The sequence below is a fragment of the Papaver somniferum genome, chromosome 6 (genome assembly GCF_003573695.1).
Source record: "Papaver somniferum cultivar HN1 chromosome 6, ASM357369v1, whole genome shotgun sequence".
Taxonomy (NCBI): Eukaryota; Viridiplantae; Streptophyta; class Magnoliopsida; order Ranunculales; family Papaveraceae; genus Papaver; species Papaver somniferum.
The window spans coordinates 104,043,413-104,053,253 of NC_039363.1; positions in this window are offsets into that span (position 1 = coordinate 104,043,413).

Here is a 9,841-nt window from a genome sequence, read left to right on the forward strand (position 1 = left end):
TGGTAATTTGTCATGTACGGATATGATGAGAAGAGGGCGTCCCTTATCACATCCGGTGTCAATAATTAGTATTAGGCTTATTAGTAGTATCTATCTTATTATTGGGTGTCTTTATAAATTATAAGGGATGTGGGAAGATGTAACCACCTGGAGGCTGTGTAGCCGTTGGATGTTAGGTAGGGGGTGAGGGTTATTTAAGATTCTGAACCTGTAATGAAACTCTTATCTAATTTTAATCAAAAAAAATCGTTTATTCGATTTTAGGTTGTGTTCGCAAGAACCAGAGAAACTTGATTCTCTGAATCAAGTGGTTACTATTCAAATATTGTAATTGTACTTCCAGGTATATGACAATTGGTATCAGAGTCCTTTAATGGGACCTGTATCCATGGCTACCACACAAAATTACAGATTTCTCAAACACAGTTCATCAACAAGGTGCATCGATCAATAAATTGAAATCTAATATTGTCAATGTGAAGTTAGCTGTGAATAATTTGAATACCCAAATGAATCTTCTTCTAAATCTGCTAGGAAGCGATCCACATTAGCCATCAAACATGGAAGAGTCTACTAATTCACTTGAGGATTTCACTTCTCTCCATCTGCGGAAATCGAATCAACTCCTCCTGGTGTTTATGAAGAAAAGGATTCTCTCGAATTAGAGTTGATACCCCAATTTTTCTTTGTTGAAACTGAAGAAGATGGTGATTGTCTAGATTTCGAAATTCTCATTCCTTCGTTTTTCTTCGACGAAGAGGACGATTTGCCCGATGCTTGAATTTTCAATTTAAAGAAATTCTTAGTTCTGAGATTGCGGAACCTGAATGCTCGAAGAAAATGGTCATTAGTAACAGTAAACTAATTGGTAAGCAATGTTTTACTCTTCTCTTCGATGATTCTCGTATCATATTTGATCCAGGAAAAGCATTCAGAATCATTAAGAGTTTTTCTTATTTCGGAATTTCTAAATTTGGTTTTGATACACCTACTTCATGTTTGTTTGTATTATCTGTTTATTCTATTTTGATGGCCAACTACAATGGAAATTCTGTTCATGACTTGTTTCACAAACCTGGGTACCGGTTAGATTGGTTGGTTAGTGAATCAATTATGGATATATTAACTAGAGGTGGTGTTACTAATATTGCAGGCCTGTTGTTTGATAAATTGGCTGAGAGTGCAGTTTCGAATTTGTGGGGTGTTGGATTTGATTACCTCTTGCAGCTCCAAATGTGTAAGATTTCTTACTATGATGTATGTCCTTCCCTTGTTATTGATTCTATCCGTAGAGTGTTTGGTCGCGGAAAGGAGATAGACCTTATTATATGGATTTGTTATTTAGCTAAACTTGATTTTCAGTTTGGGCATCGAATTAAAGGGTGGGTTACGAAATCAATAGTATTTGTGTTGGCTAAACATAGAAAATTATTTCTGTTGGATGTTGTGTGTTTCAAATGGCCACTGTGTGTTCCTTCTTACACTTATTTAATCATTAGTGATGTAGTATCTGATCGTGGGAAAGAAATTCAACTTATGGGAAGGTATTTTACATTTTCTGTGGGTTTCAAATTGTAGGATATCCACTATAGGAGACTTGTTCAATTGATGATTAGCAAATACGGTTATGAACCAGATGTGTTGTTTAGTAAAACAGTTACTTGTCTGTTAATTACTGGTGGTTTTACTGATACTTCTTTGGTGTTATTTCGTATAATTACTGAGAGTGAAGCTTGGTGTCTGTGTGATGGTAGAGATGTTTTTATCTTACTTCTTAATACAGCGTAAATGAGTTACAAGATAATAGTGGATGAATGTCTCTTCCTTATCATCAGTTCTGCTCACTGGATATATACGATCGTGGCAAGGTGTTAGATAGTGCTAAAAAGTTTTCTTCTTTATATTTTGCTGGTACTTATGAATTTGGTGTTGATACAATTACTTCTTGGGTGACTGTTCTTATTGGGTCAATTTTGATGGGTTTATATGATGATGATTCTCAAGGTAGAGGTTATGTATTGCTTTTCATGGACTTACTTGGCTCTAGTGTTTCTGGTACTATTTAGGATGGAAACCACTTACTGTTACAACTTAAGAGTCGCTAGTTTACGAAGAGGAAAGCGAAAAGAGATCGTTGTTACTACTGCGAGGGTTTTAATTTATGGTTGAAATGTATACAACCACATACATTCAGTACATCCTCTATCTTATATAATGGGTTTTGTCAAATACATCTGAATAATTCTGCTCATCTCTTGTTGAAACAATGGGGTGGTAGTGGTACGCTGTACTTTGAAATGTCAGGGGGACATAGGCTTGTGCTTCAGATTCTTTCGAGAAGGCACATGTCTTGTTGTACTCAGTACCTTACATCTAGTTGCAATCGCGCGATGAGTATGTTTTTCTTTCTCTTGTTGGCAAGAGTGTTGTTTGTTAAGAAGACTCATCAATGTTCGGTTCAAGTGCTTGGTTGGAAGGGAGAAGAAAATTATTTTTTACAGCTAACATGTGAACTGCTGGAGGCAATTATAGATCAATTTATGTTTCTATTACCTACTTCTGCAGGGTTCTTTAGGGTGGAATTGTTCAGGGTTATCACTGATAGACAGGCAGATGATATGCACCTGATTCTTCTGCAAGAGCTTTGCACTATGTTATCTCTTCAGCACTCTCCATTGCTCACGTCTAAAATTATGGCAGAATTATGATTCAAGAGGGAGTTACGCAGTTCATTTTGAGTTCTCTGCACACATTTTCTTGTTCTTGTAAGTTCAGCATTTTCGGAAAGGGGTTATATGTGCATTATCTCTTACCTGCACCTAATGATTATAGTATTTTTCTACTTCCAGTGGGTATTATAATGGGAACTCAGATCTTAATTGAGGCATTTCGGATTTTTAAGATACTGCTGTGGGTAGGCTACTTGAGGTGGAAGTTCAGATTTGTTCCACCTCGGTTGTGGATTGTGAGAAATGTTAATTTGGTAAATAATAATTTTCTCTCAGTGGTGTGCCTCAACATACATTCTAAGAGCACCTTGTTCTGGAAAGCTGTGACCCACAGTCAAATTGCAGCAACTCTTTAGATGAAAAATCTGTGTCTGCCAAGTTTATGGAGTTTCCATAACACGATTTCTGGTGTTGTCCATTCGATTGTATTCCAGAACTTTGAACTGCTAGGTACAATGCTTCAATGGGATACTGCAGCCTTAAGTTCAGCGTTCATGTTGGTCCTCCAAGATTCGGCGGTTGAGAAGGCACACAAATGGGTTGATCAAAGACATGAAACCTTTGTATGGAGTTATCTGAGAATAGGAATCTATGTCCCAACTTTTGACGCAAATACCCCATTCCAGTTGTTGATTTCCATGAGATGGGAAATCAATGGGTTCTTTACTGAGATCCAAAATATGGGAACTCATCCTTGTGTTGGTATTTTGTCTGCACACATAGAAATCTCAAAAAGGGTTTACTCCAAGTTCAATTCTTACCGGGACCTTACAAGGCATTTATTAAGCATCACGGCTATTGGCCCATTAAAGAACCACTACCGCTGCGACTTCAACATCGACGATCATTTTCGGTTGACAAGAAGCTATACTTCATTGCGTCTTTGGAGATGCAACCATATCTGGATATTATGCTATACCCAACATGATGAGACGAGGACATGGCATCTTAGTTCTCATCCTTGAGGACAAGGATGTTTTCAAAGAGTGGGGAATGTCATGTACCGACATGATAAGAAAAGGGTGTCCCTTATCACATCCAGTGTCAATACTTAGTATTAGGCTTATTAGTAGTACCTAGCTTATTATTGGATGTCTTTACAAATTGTAAGGGGTGTGGGCAGACGTAACCACCTGGAGGCTGTGTAGCCGTTGGATGTTAGGTAGGGGTGAGGGTTAAGCTTCTGAACCTGTAATGAAACTTTTATCTAATTTTAATAAAAAACAATCGTTTATTCGATTTTAGGTTGTGTTCACAAGAACCAGAGAAACATGATTCTCTTAATCAAGTATTTACTATCCAAATCTTGTCACTGTACTTCCAGGTACATGACATAATTATCCTCCCTATAATGATCAATCTTATCATAACTCTCATGATTTTAATCATTGGAATCAATATCATGCAAGAGGTGGCTTTAACAGATCCAATAGTTTTAGAGGTAATAGAACTGGAGGTAGATTTAGAGGAGGATTTCGTGGTGGTAGAAATCCTAATGCTGGTGGTAGATATGGCAGGTCTACTAATTTCAGTAATTTTTATCCTCCTTCCATGAAGTACAATTACTACATTTAGGGTCAAATTTGCAAGAAGCCTGGACACTTAGATGATGAATGTAGATACAGATACGCAACAAATGATAATTCTAAGGTACAAGCATATTATACTTCAGCTGATGCATTCTATGATGATTATGAGGAATTCTGGTGTCCTGAAACTGAGGCATTTGTTGTGTATAATGAGGATGCTTCTACATCTCATTCTGGTTGGATACCTGATTCAGGAGCAACATACTATTCTGAACTGTCCAATTTGAATTTTCATTCTGAGTATCAATGCACAGATCAAGTCAGAGTTGGAAATGGATTTGCATATAATTCATATAGGTTCTTCTACTTTTGATACTGATACTGCAAGATTTACTCTATCTGATGTACTTTATGTTCCTTCTATTAAAAAGAATTTGATATTTTTGCATCAGTTTACAAAGGAAAATACATGTTTCTTTGAATTTTATTTGGATGAATTCTTTGTGAAGGATATGCTCACTTACAAGGTTCTTCTCCATGGTCCTGTTAAAGATGGTCTTTATCATATGGAGTTTACTGCTGCACAACTTAAGCAAGCCTTCAATTATAGTATCTCTGCAACAATAAGCTGGCACAAGAAACTTGGACATCCTGCTTATGTTATTTTGTAGAATGTTTTGGCATCCGTGGATGCAGTTATAGATGATCATTTATCTACTACTGTATGTCATTATTGTCAAGTAGCTAAGAGTCATGCTTTTCTTTATCCTCCAGTTTCAAATAATGTATATGGTCCTTTGGATCAAATTCACACGGATGTATCAGTATCTCCTTTGTGTTCTGTCAATGGCTATAAATACTATGTGTCTTTTATTGACTCTTTAAGCAGATCTCACTTGGCTTTATTCTTTAGCATACAAATCTGAAGTTCTTGCAATTTTTATCAAGTTCAAAGCACATGTAGAAAACTTGATCAGTAGAAGAATAAATTTTGTCCAATCAGATAGGGGAGGTGAGTACAGAAATGTGTCTTCTTATCTAGACTCTTGTGGAATACGTCATAGGGTATGTTGTCGTCATTCTCATGATCGGAATAGTACAGCTGAGAGAAAACACATACATATTGTTGAAACTGGATTATCTCTCATTTCTAATGCATCTTTCCTATTGTCTTATTGGTCTTATGCATTTGAGACTACCAACTTTCCCATCAACAGACTTCAAGCTCGGAATTTACAGAAGTCATCTCCTCTTGAGTGTTTATTCAATCTTCAACCTGATTATAATTTGTTAAAAACATTTGGATGTGCTTTCCATCCATGTCTGAGACCATTCAGTAGTCACAAGTTGCAGCCAAAATCTGTGCAATGCATATTTTTATGTTATAGTCATCTCCATAAAGGTTATAGATGCCTCAATCCTTAGACAAATAAGATTATTATCTCTAGAGATGTAAAATTTGATGAGACTCGGCTTCCATATGCAACTCAATTCAGGAGAGGAACTTCAGTTTCAGCTACGTTATTTATAATGTCAGTTGTTCCTTTAAGATCATGTGTGTCAACAACTGCAGTTGATACCACTGTTCCTGTGTCAACAACTGTAGTTGATACGGTCTCTGATTCTGTTGATATACCTCTTCAGGACTTAAGAGAATTTCCTGCATTGTCAAGTTTGTCACCATCACCTCCTGTCATCACTAATGAGCATTCCATGAAAATAAGAAGGAAAATGGGAATTTTTAAGCCCAAAGTATTTGCTTCTGAAGTTCAAACAGTTTGTGTAGATATCAGTGCGCCTACTTGTTATTATGAAGCATGCAAAGATCCAAAATGGAGAGTTGCAATGGATGAAGATATTAATGCTTTCTTAATAGTACACATAATGTTATTGGTTATAAATAGATCTTTAGGATTAAAAAGAGAGAAGATGGTTTCATTGAAAGGTATAAAGCTAGACTGGCTGCAAAGGGATATAATCAAGTGGAAGGCATTGATTATCAGGATACATTTAGTCCAGTGGTTAAACCAACTACATTGCGAATGATTTTATTTATTTCACTATATAAAGGATGGCAAATAAGACGACTTGATGTTGAGAATGATTTCTTGCGTGAGAACTTAAAGGAAACTGTATACAAGGTGCATCCTCTTGTATATTCAGACAAATTACTTCCTACTAATATATGCAAACTGAAGAAGGCTCTTTAAAGCACCCAAGGCATGGTTTGACAGGCTCAGCACATTCTTATTGGCACATGACTTTAAATCATCCAAGACTGATACTTTTTTTTTACAGAGTCACTGCTTCTGCGACCTTATATATTCTCATTTATGTATATGACATTTGGATAACTGGCAGTTGTTAATCTGAAATGGATCATCTTATTCTTGTTATGGGCAATGAGTTTGCAATCAAAAATTTTGGTCTTCTACATTTTTTATTAGGAATACAGGAAAAATATACTCCTCATGGATTTCTTCTTTCTCAAGAAATGTATGTATCCAATTTACTTTCCAAGACAAAGATGAGTGTGTCAAAATCCTACTATACTCCTTTTGTTGCTACATATTCTATAGATCAATCACCATCTTTTGAAGATGCATTCTTATACAGAAGTACAGTTGGTGCTCTCCAAAATGCTACTATCACTAGACCAGACATAGCTTTTGCAGTCAATAGAGCATGCCAACATATGCATGCTCCATCTGAGGAAAATTGGTCAGCTGTGAAGCGCATACTCATATATTTACAATGAACTATCTCCTTGGGGTTACGTTTCAAAAGGTCATCTTCTTTACATCTGCAAGCATTTTCTAATGCAGATTGGGCTGGTGATCTTAGTGACACAAGATCCTGCAGTTGTATGGCTATCTTTATGGGTCCCAATTTGATCTCATGGTGTTGTAGAAAGCAAAACACAGTCTCCAAATCAAGTACAGAAACATAGTGTAGAGCTTTAACATATGCTACTTCATAATTGGTGTGGGTGCAGTCACTTCTCTCTGATCTGCAATTCCATCTCCTAGACCTCATGTTTTATAATATGATAATACGGGTGCAACATACTTAACTGCAAATCCAATATTTCGTAACAGGATGAAGCACATTGATATTACTTTTCACTTTGACGGAGAGCTATTTGATGCTAAATGCTTGGAGATACAATTTCTCTATACTAAAGAACATATTGTAGATATTATTACAAAGGGACTCTCAACTAAACGATTTCATCATCTAAGAATCAAGCTTAGTGTCTCTGAACCTCTATTGACCCTTCACTTGCGGGGGATGGGGTGTTAGAGAATGGTTGTTATTTATCAGTTGTTTTGCGTGTCAAAAACTGTTGTTGATTCGGTTCTGTGTGTATCAACAATTGTTGTTGATACATTGTGTCATGTTTTTTCTGTGACATATATGATGTTAGTGGTTATGTCATTTGTATTTTTGTAAGTGTGTCGTGCATGCATGTAGTAACTGGCACCTGGTAGTTGATGTGTATGGTACCGGTCATGAAATGATCATTAGTTGTGACAGGTTTAAATACCTGATTCAGTGTCTGTTTCTGTAACAAGAATGAGAGAATAAGATCAATGAAATTTAGATTGAGAGATTGTCCAATGACATTACATATTTCAACAGGTTCCAACGTGATCATTTTTTCTTCTCTTTTTTTTCTTTCCTTTGGCTCTTCCTCTATATGGCATACCCCAAAAACTTTAAGGGTATCCCTTGTTAGTTGGAAAAGTAGTAAAAATTATGAAATCCAACATATTGCAAGCTAGGAAAAAATGTGGAATGCCATGTCTGATGGATTCCAAGTTGGTACCATCCGGACTTTTTCCAAGCAATGTTCCATGGTATTGTGGAATGGTGTGTGGAATCCAAAGAAAATGATATTCTAAATAGCATGTTAAAAGACGTAAATGCTTGCTCTAATATAATTACATGGTAGAGTTAGTAGCAAAAAAAAAAAGGTCACTACTCCTAGTGTTAGAGTTTTTACATGCCATAGCTAAACTGAAAGTTTCCAAATTCTGAAGTCTGTGAATAGTTTTGAAACCAACTAAGAAAAAACAAATGATATTGTTTATTGAAAGCACGGGGGTACCAAAATACACCACCAACTTTTTCGTAGGAAATTTGTATGGACAAACTCAACACAATTCTGAGTGTTCAACTTAATGAATCTCAATCAAGGAATAGTACCTAGAGTTATATCTTTGTCTCTCACAATCAGAAAGTGTACAGAGATAAGTTTGTGAACCATATTTACTAGTGAGAGTACTTGGGTGATTCCAAAGATCTATTTCCAAGTAATCAATCAAGTCGTATCCAACAAACAAGCTTGGACGTATCTACTATGATTGATTAATGCACAACCTGTGATATTTCAATTATAAGGATAAAAAATATAATGCGAAAAAGAAATAACACATGCACCAGAAATTTTGTTAATGAGGAAACCACAAATGCAGAAAAACCCCGGGACCTAATCCAGATTGAACATCAAACTGTATTACGCCGCTAAAGACACTAGATTACTACCAATTAACTTTGATTTGTAATATAGTTGTGACCTAACCAAGTATCCCACTGATTAAGGTACAGTTTCGCTCCTTACACCGCTTGAATCCTAGGAGAGCTCCACGCAATTAATTCCCTTAGCTGACGTCACACCAACTAAGAGTTGCTTCAACTCAATTGAAGACTTGAAACCAATTTTCCTCCCATAGATAATCATATATATGTGATTCCCTTTTTTATCAAAGATCAAGGTAATGTAAATTGATAGCAATAGACAAATTCTAGATAACCTCAAAATCCGGACTTATGCAACCCGCAGTGCAGCCTATAAAACTTGTGGAATCAACAAGTATAAAACTTTTTTTATTCACCTCACAAGTATAAAACTTGTGGAATCAACAAAGTTTGAGAAGAAGAAAACTTTGATGATTACTTTCTATCTTGATCAAGTGAGCATCTCAACAATCGATCAAGATCAGGATACTCGAGTTATCAAGAAAACATAACTGGACCTGGCTTCACGAATCCCTATGAAGTCTTTGTCGTCGATAAATCCTAAAATGGTTTCTGTAGAGGACGACTCTAGTAATAACTAGGACACACCAAAAACTAGTGTCGAGATTCAAAGATCCCAGTTGCTTGGAGTTCCCCTTATATAGACATTCAAAGCATATGTTGCTTTAGGTTTAAGCTAATATAGCTTTGGAACCAAGCAAACAACATCCATTGTTAGATGAGTCTTTGAATCTAATTTACATAATAAAAATATACACTCTGGTTAGGATGAACCGTAACGGAACCGTGTATAAGACCACGCTCACGAATGGTTAGCCTAAGCTAGCCAACTGAACTATAAGCTTGATCATTTACATGAACACTTAAGACTCAACTCGAAACACAATCATGTGATCAAATATGTCTATGGTGTTTCATTAAATATGAACAAAAATTATTCAAATACTAATTATCTCGGAGAAATAATTTTATGTGCATATGAATTTAATCGACATGGTAAGTATTAGTACAAAGTAGAAGTAGTTAACCTGTTCGTGAACA